This window comes from Bactrocera dorsalis, chromosome 2 (assembly GCF_023373825.1).
Source record: "Bactrocera dorsalis isolate Fly_Bdor chromosome 2, ASM2337382v1, whole genome shotgun sequence".
Lineage (NCBI taxonomy): Eukaryota > Metazoa > Arthropoda > Insecta > Diptera > Tephritidae > Bactrocera > Bactrocera dorsalis.
The window spans coordinates 61131137-61146299 of NC_064304.1; the positions used below are offsets into that span (position 1 = coordinate 61131137).

Sequence of the window (15163 nt, forward strand, 5' to 3'; positions counted from 1 at the left end):
CAAATTGCAACTAGTGACTAATTTAAACTAACAAGCAAAATTTTTCATAATTTATAAGGTACAAAAATAAAAGCTCTATTAAAAACTTTATTCAAAAACTAAACTTTGTACTAAAAACTATATATTATAATATTTGTCATTTGCTTAAATAGTCATGAAACCTTGTTCTTTTCAGTCTGCACCTGTTATTTCGAGTTTCGCCCAGTTGTCGGGCTTCAGCGTTTACGTGATTTTGTAACCTTGTAGCATGTTTCGATGCCGTTTCGTGAATGACTTCCCGAACCATTTTTATGCGGAGATCACGATGTAGATCTGAATTGCGTATGTACCACGGGGCATTTAACGTTTGGTTGTAGACAAGGATTTTATTTGAGGTAGTTAATGGTGATTTCTTGCCGATTAACCAGTTTATTTTGTTATATTTTAGTTTCAGTTCTGCAACTTTCCTTTGTATATGCCCCCTCCACTTTAATTTTGCATCCAACGTCAAGCCAAGATATTTCGCTGAGGTGGAGTACCAGATTACTTCATTCCCAATATGTAAGGGAATATACGTGGCACTTTTGTTAGTGAAGTTTTTATGTATAGTAGGGCGGGTCGATTTAAAAATCGCTCATTGCTCTGTGAAAATCGCATTCTAGGGATCAAAGAATAAAAAATAAGAAACTTTGCCGAAGGAACCTTACCTCTAAAACAAATTTTGATGTCCCCCAATTTGGGTCGAACTTTTGGGTAGGGGCAAATTTTGAAAAATCCCACACTACAGAGCTGTAATACTTGATATTGAAGTACATTGGCACATAACATTTAATTATAAATTCAACCAGAATTCTTAAATTAGCATTTGGATTTTCCGTAGTCACATATAATCGCAATAATCTAGCGGCCTTGGTGAGCCACCGAGAATGTACAATTTTCCCTGGTTTGATGTTAGCCAGATCCACCGGAACCACGCCGCTAGAAATTACATGGACCATGTCGTATAAGTACTTCGAATCGGTGGAAAATTCTTTTTTTTCTAGAGCAGGGGGCATATTTTGCAACTCAATTTTCTGGAAGCCGTCCACCACCTAAAAATATATAATAATAAAATAATTAAAAATGGTTGACAATTATAATAAATGAGTGATAGCAATAACTTACCGGAAGAGTTTCACCAGTTTCGATTTGACGGCTCAGTTTTCCGGTTGCCGATCTTGGTCCAGTGCTGGTTGATTTATCCAAAGCTTCAAACAAATGCCGAAACGGAAATTCGTTGAAGTGTAGAAGGCAAGCAAACCAATGCAATGATTTTTTTAACAGCAATTCGAATCGTCGTATAATTCCACGGTGTGGGCCAGTGTTTGTTGGCTCACCGTCAGTGCATATTCCAATTAATGTATCCAGTGATTTATTTGTATCGTTGAAAAAACCATTTAATTTGGTTGTTTTGTATTCAGCGGTTTCATGTTCCAGTCTTACGTAACCAATCAATTCAGAATTGGGTTCTCTCAAAATAACAAGATGAGGTTCTTTTACCATCCTAGTATGATACTTCTCATCAATTTTATCTATCGTTAAAGTATCATCTTTTCTGCCATCGAATGAAAACGCTAACAAATTGGTATCATCTAACCGTTTGCGAAGCACTTCTTGTCTGCATTTTTCTTTTTCTCTGCGAACTCTCGATTTATCCATGATGAGAGGTTTCCCATGCTTCTCTTTAATTTTAAAATCTTACAATAGAGCGTTTCCCAATGCTGATGCTACTCTGTCAGGCACACCAAATCTGTCACACACCAAGGCAAAGTTAAAACAATCGTATCTCTCTGTGTATTGTGAACTTGTGCTTCTATCCATATCTTCTTGAACCGGTGGCGGTGCGTATGTTGAATCATCGGGATCTTGGTATGTTGGCATTGATGACATAGACGTCCTGCTGGAGCTGCCTTCAAATCGCTTTTACATGTTCCAATGTAAAAAATTGTTTCCAGAGATTTTACATACTCTGCAAATTGTTGGGTGTTGTTTCTTCTCTCGATTTGCTCTTGATACTTGTCAAGCAATTTATTCAATTTATTACATACACTTTTTTTCAGCATTATTTCCATACCAAGTTTTTCCCAAATTCCAATCAACTTATCTTGTACTTGAATAGTGAATGATTTATGGGAAAACTTTTTTTGTTCTGTTTTAGCACGTTCGCTTAAGTAAAAATAATATCTCAAGATATCCAGCTGGGTTGGTAAATTAAGATCAGTCAAATCAGTAGACACACCAAAAATAGTAACATCATGCTTGGGTATATGACTCATTGGGTTTTCGATAGTTGTTGATGTAGTTGCTTCATCTTGCTGTGTAGAAGATGGTGGATTCATTGTAAACTTTTTGATTTGGAATGGTCACTTCACTTATTATTTTTTTTTTGAAATACCATAGTGGTTATTGCTTTAGGTCTCCTCACTTTCAGAGGTAATAAGAATGAAATGGTAATTTCAATTCTATTTCAAAATTTGCTTCTACCCAAAAGTTCGACCCAAATTGGGGGACATCAGAATTCGTTTCAGAGGTATGGTTCCTTCGGCAAAGTTTCTTATTTTGATCCCTAGAATATGATTTTCATAGAGCAATGGGCGATTTTTTTGCCTCCCTACAAATCGACCCGGCCTAATGTATAGACTTCAACTCGGTTAGAGTAATGTTCCATTTTTGTGTCCATTCTCCAATTTGGTTAATTGAAGGCTGTATTCTGTTCGACGACTCGAATTGATTTTTACCGGTAGTAATTATGCAGGTATCATCTGCAAATGTGGCGATTGTGCAGTTTGGCGGCGTATGCATATCGCTAGTAAATAGAATGTATAGTAGGGGTCCCAGCACACTTCCTTGGGGTACACCCGTTCTTATTGGCTGTAGCGCAGTATACGATTGTCCCTGTTTTATTCGGAAGTAGCGGTTGCTCAGGTAGGAGGCAAGTAGCTCAGTTAGATGCTGTGGAAAGAAACGCCTTAATTTATAAAGTAAGCCATGGTGCCATACTCTATCGAACGCCTGAGATTCATCAAGAAAAACAGCTGTGCAATTTTCTTTTTTTTCCATCGCATTTTCTATTATACTCGTATCTGTTATTCGATGAACTTGATCGATTGTGCAATGTTGCGATCTAAATGCAAATTGATGAATTGGTATAAGGCCGTTCTCTTCAATTATTTTCTGAAGTCTTCTTACAATTACAGTTTCAAGTATTTTGAACAAAATAGGCAACAGTGAGATTGGACGATATGACAAGGCCTGCTGGGCGCTTTTTCCGGGTTTTTGTACCATAATGATTTCAGATAGCTTCCATGACATTGGGACGCATCAGAGATCTAAGCAAGCGTTTAAGTCGAAGTCGGCACCTGTTTTTGGCTTAAATCTAGCTTTAATGATATTTTCCACTTCTTTAATTGATGCCAAAAGTAAAGTTCCATGGATCACAGAGGGACTGAATATATATACATACGAGTATATATTTGCCATAAACCTGAATCGGAATCAAGTCTTTGCGTAGAAAACTTTTTCATTTGATGAAATACATACAAGGTGTGTTCCAAAGTAGGTCCGGTCGGGTTTTGAATGTTATCCCCCCTGATGGCGCCATCTATATGTCGACTGATGCGTTATAATCTGCTATTTTTTATCGATTTTCCAGTGAGAATTTCATGACATTTCATTGATTGAAAATGAAGCTATTGCGTTTTAAGTGTCAGTATGTTTGTGTTATCAGTGCGAAAATGAGCTTCGAACAAAGAGCCAACATTAAATTTTGTTTTAAAATTGGTAACACTTTACCGAAATGTTTCAATTGATGAAACAAGTTTGTGGCGATGATTGCCAATGCCGTAACAGAGTGCATGAGAGGTTTCAACGTTTTCAAAGTGGTCGTGAGGACATACATAAATGACGATCAACATGTGGGCAAATCAAAATCCGTGATTACCGGAAATTCCATCGAAACTGTGCATGAATTCATTTAAAATCAGCCGAAATCATCATTGAAATCGACGGGAATGGAATTGAACATCTCCAGAATATCGATTTATCGCATTTTGACCGAACATTTGAGTTTACGAAAGGTGTGTGCACGGTTTGTTCCGCACAAATTTAGTGACGACCAAAAATTGCTCAGAATCCAACATTCGAAGGACGATTATTTGAAAAATCACATTTTAACCATTAACCACTCCCTTTGTTCACCTGATGCATTTGCCTATGAAAGGAAAGCGTTATGCAGACTTAGAGGCCATTCAAAAGGCTTGCACCGGCGTGCTGGCACCGGTTAAAGCACTCCATCGACATGCTTTTGGTCCGTGCATGAAGCTGTATTGAAGCAGTAGGAGACTATTTCCAATTAAATAAATTGATTTTGCCGAAAAAACCCTTCATTCTGTTTTTTTAAGCCCTGTTTACTTTGGAACGCACCTTGTAGCTTCAATGCAACATCCGAAAAACTATTCAGAGCGGATAACTTTATCGTATCGTCCCCATACAAATTAAACAATCGGTATCAAAGCCTTGCAAAGAATCTTCAGTGCAATCGAAATTAACGTGTTTTCTTGCCTTTGTTGACGCTTTGAAGTTTGGGAGTGTTTCAATTAGATATTGAATAAAATTGTTGGAAACTTGTTTCCAGGAACTTTTTTGTATTTGCCTAACAATCTTTTTTAAGGAAAGATAGTATGGGCCAGTGTATGACCTAAAAGCATTTTTTCTATATTGAATATAACGTGTGGTCCAAGTAGAGATATTATTTTCAAAAGCCTTTTTTTGACAAATCACGTGTGAGTCGTGAGATATACGAGCGAAAAAGACATTACTACGAAAAAACGTTTCATACATAGTAATTTACTTCATGTAATTATTGAAGTCCTAAATTTCACCTTTCACACTTCTTCACTAAGGGATTGATAGTCACGTCGATAAAAATGAGTATTACTTGACCGTCGATGCTGCAGTGAACAAGGTAATAGAAATTTGATAAATGATGATAATGTGCATCTTTGTACTTGCAATAAATAATAATATTTGTAAGTTTATTCACTTTTAACGGTGCAGTATTATAAACCGGATCGCTTAATGCCGTTAAGTTTCTCGAAGTTCCTTGTTTATTCATCCCTATATTAGTTAAAAATGTAGCGAAGGTTCGCAGAAGCTATAATATAAGGTTTTCTTCACGGATGCCCCGATGTTGCCGTCAACAACACCAACACCAATAACACCACCGTTATCGTCATCATTATTATAACCGCCGTCATGAACACAACTACCTTTTATATGTAGAATCTTATATACGAAGTTCCACTACCATAATTTGTCTATTGACGTATGTACGTTCATTGCTTTTGTTAGGACAGCCACCCTTTCCGCCTTTGGCCAACAAAGTGCGATTTGTTTCGCACTGGAGAATGGAATAATGTGATGTTGTATAGGATATCACGAACGTATTTGTTCCCTCAAACCAATTCAGTGAAGCATACTCGGATAGGATGACAGTCGTGCCATCAGGCACCTTTTTCTTTGCGCGTAATTTGAGATTTGTCAGTGCCCGATATACATACATATATGTATGTATGTAGCAAGTTAAGATTTTGGTTTGAGTGGAAATATCCCTGTTTAAAAATGTCAATACTTGCAAATACATATTCATATATATATGGTTATTCATTATACATACATATAATAATATTTATGTATGTAAATACTAGTATGTTGTGATATAAATAACCCTGTACGAAAAGCTGTGTGCTTAAATAGGATATAAGAATCCGATAATACAAAAAAAGGCTCACCATAGAAAAATAAAGTAATATTATAGTTTGAACTCTTGGGGCCTCTAGAAAATTATAAATATATAATTTATTTGTTTTTTTTTTACTTTTGACTTAGTATACATTTTTCAAAAAACATATGTATGTATGTATGTACACTTAATAATCTGGACTAGAACGTTGCTGACAAACAAAATAAGTCCTTTCACAGCCAAGCATTATATGTATACTCTTACGAATTGTTATATGTATTTAGGGAGTTTACAAGTCCTACTATTTGTTTATATACTTATATGTAATACATACAGTGGCGGACAAAAGTCTACATACACCCCCTATTTCCATTGATATGAGAGTACAAAAAGTTTTTAGAAAAATGTATTTATACAGTTTTATTCTAATATTTATTATAATAGCAATTAACTAAAAAAATTCATTATTTAACATAAAACAACAAATTTATGGAAGAAAAAATTGCTTTGACAAAAGTCTACATACAGTTCAAATTTCATACTTTGTACATTGTTATATTAACAGTAAGGTAACGTTAGCCTTTTTCTTTTATTTCAATATGTTTATTGTTTGATATTTATTGAATTTAGTTGTGGTTTAAACACTTCAATAGCTATAATGGCTCCGCGAAATGAAATATCAATTGATGTAAGAAATTTGGTGATAAAAGAAAGAAAAGAAAAAAAATCATATGGTGAAATTTCTAAATTTTTAAACTTGAGTCGAGCAACAGTACAGACAATTCTAAAAAACTTTAAAAATAATGGTTCCAACGAAAATAAACCGCGCAGTGGACGCCCAAAAAAACAATCTCGTAGATACGTCAGCCTAATTCTCAACGAAGTAGACCAAAATCCAAAAGTAAATGCTCCAAATTTAGCCGAACGCATAGCAAATACGTCACAAATGAGTATCCAACCAAGAACAATAAAAAAAAACTGTAAACGATAACGGATTCCACAATAGAACACCACGGAAGAAACCTTTTATTTCTGAAATAACCGGAAACTTCGTTTAAAGTTCGCCAAAAAACACAAAGAAAAGGAAATGGATTTTTGGAAAAAAGTTTCATTTACAGATGACTCTAATTTAGAGTAGTGATGAAAGGACTAAAATTTGAAGGAAAACTAACGCCACGCTTGAACCGAAGAACGTAGTATCAATTGTGAAGCTCGGTGGCGGCAGCGTTATGGTTTGGGGAGCTGTTGCGGCCTCTGGAGTTAGAAAGTTGGACTTTATTGAAGATGAAATGGACGGTTATAAGTATAAGTCTCTGTTGGAACATAATTTGAAGCCTTTGATGGATAATTGAGGGCTCGGTTTCGGTTGGATATTACAACAAGATAACGATCCGATACATGCGGCGCAAATTGTTAAGCACTGGTTGCTTTATTATACTCCAAGGCAATTAAATACACCACCTTAAAGTCCAAATAAGGATATTGTTGAACATGTCTGGGAGATTTTGGAGCGTAGAATTAGAAAGAACCAAACTTCTAGCTCTGCTATACTCTAAGAGCGCATATTGGAACCTTGGAACAGCATTACATCTGCAGCGTTGACAAATTTAGCAGAATCAATGCCACGGCGGCTTCAAGCAGTTGTAGATACCAATGGGGAGCCAACTAAATACTAAAACGTCTTAATAACTAGCATTTTGTACAGTTTTTCGCACTGAACTAAGATATTTTTGTACTGTATGTAGACTTTTGTCAACACAATATTTGAGTTTTTATTCCATAAATTTGTTGTTTTATGTTAAATAATGAATTTTTTTAGTTAATTGCTATTATAATAAATATTAGAATAAAACTGTATAAATACATTTTTCTAAAAACTTTTTGTACTCTCACATCAAAGAAAACAGGGGGTGTATGTAGACTTTTGCCCGCCACTGTAGTTATAAAAGGTGCGTTGAAAAGTAAAGAGGACTTAAAAAAACACAGAACAAATGGTTTTCCGGCAAAATCAATTTATTTTTTTCAAAATAGTCTCCTTCTGCTTCAATACAGGTTTTTGCACGGTCCAAAGGCATGTCGAACGAGTGTTTTAGCTCGTTGGCCGGTAAGGGGACCAGTATGCCGGTTCGACGAACACGTCGAATACGGCGCACAAAACACTTCAAAGGTAGAATACCTTGGAGATGTTCAATTCTATTTCTATGAATTTCAATGAGGATTTCGGTTGATTTTTGATGAATTCATGCATAATTACGATGGAATTTCCGGTGAGCACGGATTTTGATTGGCCCACATGTTGGTCGTCATTTATGTCCTCACGACCATTTTGAAAACGTTGAGACCTCTAATGCAAACTGCTACGGGATAAGCAATCATCGACATAAACTTGTTTCATCAATTGAAACATTTCGGTGAAAGTGTTACCAATTTTAAAACAAAATTTAATGTTAGCTCTGTGCTCGAAGCTCATTTTCGCACCGATAACACAAACATACCGACATTTAAAACGCAATAACTTCATTTTCAATCAGTGAAATGTCATGAAATTCTCACTGGGCAATCTGTAAAGATAGCAGATTCTAAAGCATCATTCGACATATAGCTGGCGCCACCAGGAGACGCTAGATTCAAAAAGTCCTGTTTAGTTTGGAAAGCACTTTGTATGTTAAGAAAGTGTCCCTTTTTCCTAAAATAATAAGGGTTCTAAAAAGAGGAAAAAATGTCTTTTATTAGATATATAATGAATAAAATATAAACCAATCTTTACTACTTTTTTGTGATACAAACAAAAGTAATCAAAGCTGCTATAAATAGTTAATTAAACATATCGTTCAGAGTTATATTATGATATTTATATTGAACGCAAAACAAAGAAATTTCAACAAGTTTACAACTGCTGTAATTAAATAGACAATAGCGTAAAAATGACAATTAGCACGACTTGTGAACCCCTAAATGTATACGTATTGTATGAGATTTAACTTCCTAAAATAGTCGAAATCGGAATATATACATAGTATATGTATATATGTAGCTTTCAAGTACCCAATTATCGAATGTCTGACCTCAGTGCATATGACTCAATTTTTACCGAAAATCGGTCAATCTGTGAGGTACCTTAATGAAAGTTGGAGAACGGGTTTTTTCTGGAAATAATATTTCAGTATGCTTTGTTATGCATTTTTTATTCAATACTATATCGTCACCTGAGATGCAAAATAACGTATCATCAAAAAATTCGAAATTGAGAGTCTTATTGATTACACTTCACTACTTCAAATTACATACATAATATTAAATATGTTCAACAGTTTCTGGTTTTGTGGTCATATTTAAACCAGTTTTAACCAATGTTAATATTTTGTTTCACTCATGTTCCATTTTATTTCGTGTTTCATTCATGCCACTGTAAATTTCTGAAAATGTTGTTACGTTATTTTGCATGTCAGGTGACGATATGTAACATATATACACATACCCATTAGAAAAATGTTGGTGCTTTTCGTTGACTATTAATCTAACGTACCGTTATATTTATTATTAGATATCTCGAAGTAATTATGAGTGCCTCTTGTTCTATTTTCAATATGTCCTTCTGACTAACATACATACATAGATAAACTTAGCCAATAATAACTGTAGCTTAACTTTAATTCCAACAGTGAACGATCGTAGGCTAAGAGGGGACAGGGACGATTTTTTTTTAATATTTTTTATTTGCAATCTATTTTATAAATAATAAGCAAATGAGGTAACAAAATCATAATCTGACTTATATCATTGATATCCAGTGATATCAATAATAACATACAATAATCATATCAAATGTTCTTTTTTCTAGTACTTACATATATATTAACAAACTTAATACTGATATTTAATACCGCAATAATATCTTCTTCTTTACTGGCATAGACACCGCTTACGCGATTATAGCCGAGTCAACAACCGCGCGCCAGTCGTTTCTTCTCTTCGCTACGTGACGCCATTGGATATTCCAAGCGAAGCCAGGTCCCTCTCCACTTTATCCTTCCAACGGAGTGGAGGTCTTCCTCTGCTTCCCGCGGCGGGTACTGCGTCGAATACTTTCAGAGCTGGAGTGTTTTCATCCATCCGGACAACATGACCTAGCCAGCGTAGCCGCTTTTAATTCGCTGAACTATGTCAATGTCGTCGTATATCTCGTACAGCTCGATATTCGCCGTGGCCAATGCGAAAAGGACCAGACAATACACCGTAATAATATATGATATTAAATATTTAGTACTTAATTCCTAAATGGGATCTCTTCAGTCTAGTAATTTCATTGCTGTCATCTAATAACATGATTGCCAAAGGATTGATAACTGATTCTGTGTAAATATGCTGTACTAAATCTTTTAATATCAGCTTTAACAAATGGCATATTATAATCTGTATGGATGGCTTTATTTGTTATAAACCAGGGACGAAATGCTGCCTGATTGTTTCAGTTAATTTATTTTGTTTAAAAGGTTTAGTCATTATTTAAGACATTTGGAAACAAGTCTCATTTTTTGACAAGTTACTATTCACAACACAGTCTCTAGTCACAAAGTATTGTCTCAAATTTGTCACCTGATAGAAAATCCAGGTCCTTCTCCACCTGGTCCCTCTCACGGAGTGGAAGTCTTCCTTTTCCTCTTCTTCCTTCTTCTTACCTACTTAGTCCGAAGTGGCACCTGTTGGCAAGAAATATTCTGCGCTGGATTGCGAGGCTGACGTTGTTGTTGGTGTTGATGCTGGTTCCAATATAGACGAAATAATCTACAACCTCGAAGTAACATTGGCAGTTGGTGAGTGTCGATTCTCTTTTCACGTGTCTGTGGTCATGGTGAATATCTGGTCAATTGTTGATTTTCCAAGCCAAAAATCACACTGATAAGCCCCAATCAGTTTGTTGACGGCAGGCTTTAATCTTTAACACAATACGCTCTATAGAACCTTCCCGTATGTTGAGGAGGCTTATCACAGGGTAATTGGCGCAGATTGTGTGGTCTCCCTTTTTTTGAATTGGTAGAGCACACTTAAATTCAAATCGTTGGGCATGCTTTTGTCCGACCATATTCTACAAAGAAGCTGATGCATGCTCTTTATAAGTTCTTCGCCACCGTGTTTGAATAGCTCGACCGGCAATCCATTTTCAAGCATTACCCCTGTTGGCCAGCTTATCAAGCTCTTCATACTCACGCATTTTGGCCTCTCTCTATATCTATTCCATTCCGCACGTCTTGGGGCTCACACTCGGTTGCAACTGTACGGAAGGAGCTCGATATGCCGTCCCACAGTTCCCTTATAACGAGTTGTTGACAAGTGGACTCCATCGAGTAGAAAATCGTTCGGCTATCAGTTGTGCTTGCAGCTTCTCAACGTCGAATTTTCTTTGTGTATGTTGTCGTGCGTTTTTTGCTGCACAGAGGCTGGTGCGAATCTTGGCTGCAACAAGATAGTGGTCCGAGTCGATGGACCTCGGAGGGTACGCACGTCTCGAACACTGGAGACGTGTCTTCCGTCTATCACAGTGTTATCGATTTGGTTGGTGGTTTTTCTATGCTGGAATATAGTATAACAGGTAACCATATTTCGGGCCCCGGCGATGTCGATCAGCCTCTACCCGTGCTTCTTCGTAGAGTCTGACCGACTGTTGTGCTAAAGATACCTTCTTTGTCCTCCCTGGCATTAAAGTCACCAAGCGAAATTTTACATCGTGGCGGGGGTAGCTCTCACACCTGCGCTCCAAGCACTCATAAAATGCATCTTTGGTCACATCGTCCTTCTCTTCCGTCGGGGCGTGGGCGCAAATCAGCGATATGTTGAAGAACTCTTTGATGCTAATTGTGGCTAGACGTTCATCCACTGGAGTGAATGACAGTACTCAGCGACGGAGTCTCTTTACCACCCCGAATCCCACACCGAACTTGCGTTCCTTTATATGGCCACTGTAGTAAATGCCAAAAGGACCTATTCGTCTCAGTCCTTGTCCCGTCCACTGTATTTCTTCGACGGCGGTGATGTCAGTCTTTATTTTCACGAGGACATCAAGCGGCAGCGGTACTTTCCCAATTAAGAGACCACTCATTCCAGGTGCATACCCTCAAATCGTAATGCTTATTTCGTTTGCCATGGTCGTCATCAAAAGTTGGTTTCTCTTCCTAGGCTTTTGGTTCCTTTTCATTGGGATGTTTCGCCTTCTCACTTTAGCTCGCCGTCAAACGGATATTCTTTGGCCACCCAGAGATCACTTCGTCTAATACCGGACGTCGTGAGCTGCTTGAGCAATGCTATAGTAATCCGATCTGAACAATTTTTGCGAAGATTATGTTATTACCTTAAGCAGTAATCCATGTCAAATTTCGTGAAGATACCACGTCAAATGCGAAAGTTTTCCATACAAGCCCTTGATTCCGATCGTTCGGTTTGTATGACAGCTATATGCTATAATGAGCCGATCTGAACATTTTCTTTCGATATTACATTATTTCTATAAACAATAACTCATATCAAATTTCGTGAAGATATATCCTTAAATGAGGAAGTTTCCCAAGCAATCATTTGATTCCGATCATTCAGTTTGTATGGCAGCTATATAATATTCTCTGTTCAGGTTAAAAAATATATTGTTGCCGCCGTCCAAAATCGCTACTAAAAATGTAAAACAATGAAAATCAATGCGAAATTTATTGTATGAAACGTTTTGTAATGTGATGAATCGTAGTACTAACTGTCAATTAAAAATTATTAAAAACATTTATTAATTGAGAAATAACGGGCTTAATTCACTTTATTAAGTATTAAAAGTTCAAAAGTCAGTCGTAAAAAAAGTATTTAAATAGTTTTGCCATTTATTAAAAGTCCAATATATACTAATTTTTAATCATAATAAATATTGGGTGTTTTAATTTAAATGCCCAAAAATTATTATTTTTTTCGATCTGGCTGCAATGGAAAATGATATAAAAAACGTTTGTTTTGAGGCGCTCTCACACGGGAATAAGTTGTGCATCTCTTTATCCCTGGTACCAATATTAATATTATTTCAGGTTGAGTGGATGCCATTATAGTTCATGTAAGAATTATTACAATTTCAAAAGTAAAATGTACATATTCGTCCGCACCAGCCAATTACAGACAGATGTTATTTTTGCTTTGGGCCACCGTCATGCTTTGAACACAAAGATGCGACTTCACGGCGGCAATTTTTTTTTGTCTAGAAATGTCGTTTTGAAGCAAACTTTCTAAACATTTTGATGACGCCAGCGCCAAATCAAGCAACTGATGCACACAACTTTGTTTGAATGAAATTTAAGTGTTAAGATCAAAGTGAAATTTTTTTCACTAATCAAATTTTGTACGGTCGTATGTATCATCTAATACTTATTGAGAGAGATCGTTTGCGCCAAATTACATGGTTTTCATCTTAATTTAAGTTTTATATAAATAAGATGTTTCGAAAAGGCTTTTTTTGAGCTGGTGTAAAAATGTGTAAGCTTATCATGCATTACAATTTTGAATTCAATAAGATTCATTCACTATAGAATATATATGTACATATATATATATATATATAAATGACGTACGAGAGCAAAAATTTAAAGCTTTTTAATATTTCATTCGATTATGGCAACTCCATTCGCTTTTATTTCAAAAACTTAAGCAAACATGGTAAGCTACGTGTTTGTTTTTTGTAGATGTGTCTAGAATGTGAAATATTGAGCAAGATTACCGTTATATTGCTCTTTTCTTGGCGTCAGTGCTCTTTTTCAATTTTGATCATTCACTTTTTACTAAGTGGGAGAACGACTTGCGCTGACTTTTCGTAAATTATAATTTTAAATAATTAAGAATAGTGTCGAAATTTATCGGCGAAAGAAAGATAAATATATTAAAAAAGGGTAAGTACAAAAATAATTAATCTTTGTCAAAAACACGTTCGTTTCCAAATGAAGTTTTTATAAAGGAAATGGGTAGGAAAAGTGGCATTTCATCAGAAAAGAAATCGAAAGTTGTGGCTCTTTTGAAAGAAGAAGCTTCGAGCTACTCAGAAATTGACAAAATTGTTGGTATTTCTAAAACATCAGTGGTTGAAATAAAACAAAAGCTTATTGAAGTTCCTAACGAGAACATGATTAGTGATAATAATCGCTCAAACTGCGGGAGAAAGAGAGTAACGAGTTGAAGGGAAGATCGCCTAATCGTTAGAAAAGCGCTAAAAAATAAAACTGCGTCAGTGCAAGGTATTTTACAAAACATTAGAAGCTCTGGCGTTAAGATATCTCTTCATACTCTACGCAGAAGATTTTACGAAAACGGCTTAAAATGCAGGAAACCAGCGAAGAAACCAAAATTAACGGATTTGATGCGACGACGTCGATTGTTGTGGGCTCCGCTGCACAAAAATTATGATTCAAGATATTGGAGCAAGGTACGTTTTAAAAATATTTACATTCATTTATTTCCTTTTTTATTTTTTTTTTCAACTAACAATAGTAAGCATATTAAAATTGCATTTAACTTTTTTTAATGGTTATTTTTAGCGATGAATGTCGTTTGGAAGCAGTGACTGAGACGGCAAATTACGTTCGCAGAAGAAAGGGAGAACGATATTCTAGCTCCTGTGTTCTTCCCAAGGTAAAACATTCGCCTTCAGTGATGATTTGGGGCTGTATTTCTGCAGAAGGTCCTGGTCCCCTACAATTCATTGAAGGCACAATGCGATCTGTTCAATACATACGAGTATCTGTACTTAAAGATACGTTGATGCCTTATGTTAACCAACTTAACTTTCCGCCAGAAGAATATACCTTTAAAAAAATATGGGGCTCCATGTCATACAGCTAGAAACAGCATGAATGTCCTAAGTGAATTGAATTTGAAAGTCCTGCCTTGGCCTTGCAATTCTCCGGACCTAAATCCAATCGAGAACTGTTGGGCATATCTTAACCGAAAGCTCTATGAACGAAGTAACACAAGAATTGACATTTTAAAGCGAAACATTGAAGATGTCTGGAAAAATAACGTCGAATTGCACAGCATGATACACAGCATGATAGAATAAAGGCTGTGTTAAAAAATAAAGGCTGAGCGACAAAATATTGAATATGATTCAATACAAAAAGATAATAATTTAAGTTTAATGTATATAGCGTATAAAAAATATTTTTTCTAAAATACGCCAAATATTTATGTTTTTATTAATGATTAAAGTTAGAACTCTGCATATTTTTTTCTTCGTTCGTAATTTATTGGACAAGTACTGTAATAGGGTGCTTCAAAAAAAATTTTTGAATTTTTTTTTCAACTCTTACCCCCTCAAATGTTAGTGATTGACAAACAAAAAATCCTCCCTCAAGCCAGGCGCTGTAGCTTAACTCTAAGAGGTCGCTATTT

At 35.9% G+C, this 15163-nt stretch overlaps 1 protein-coding gene, 1 long non-coding RNA gene and 1 pseudogene across 2 annotated transcripts in view; 1 reads left to right on the plus strand and 2 right to left on the minus strand.

Annotated features, from left to right (window-relative positions):
* LOC105221823 (coiled-coil domain-containing protein lobo) overlaps positions 1-15163 on the plus strand; it is a 481480-nt gene that overhangs the window by 215443 nt on the left and 250874 nt on the right. The window lies entirely within an intron of this gene.
* The window catches only part of LOC125776828 (uncharacterized), a 226253-nt gene that overhangs the window by 198397 nt on the left and 12693 nt on the right, over positions 1-15163 (minus strand). The window lies entirely within an intron of this gene.
* Positions 34-1839, minus strand: LOC125776712 (uncharacterized; annotated as a pseudogene).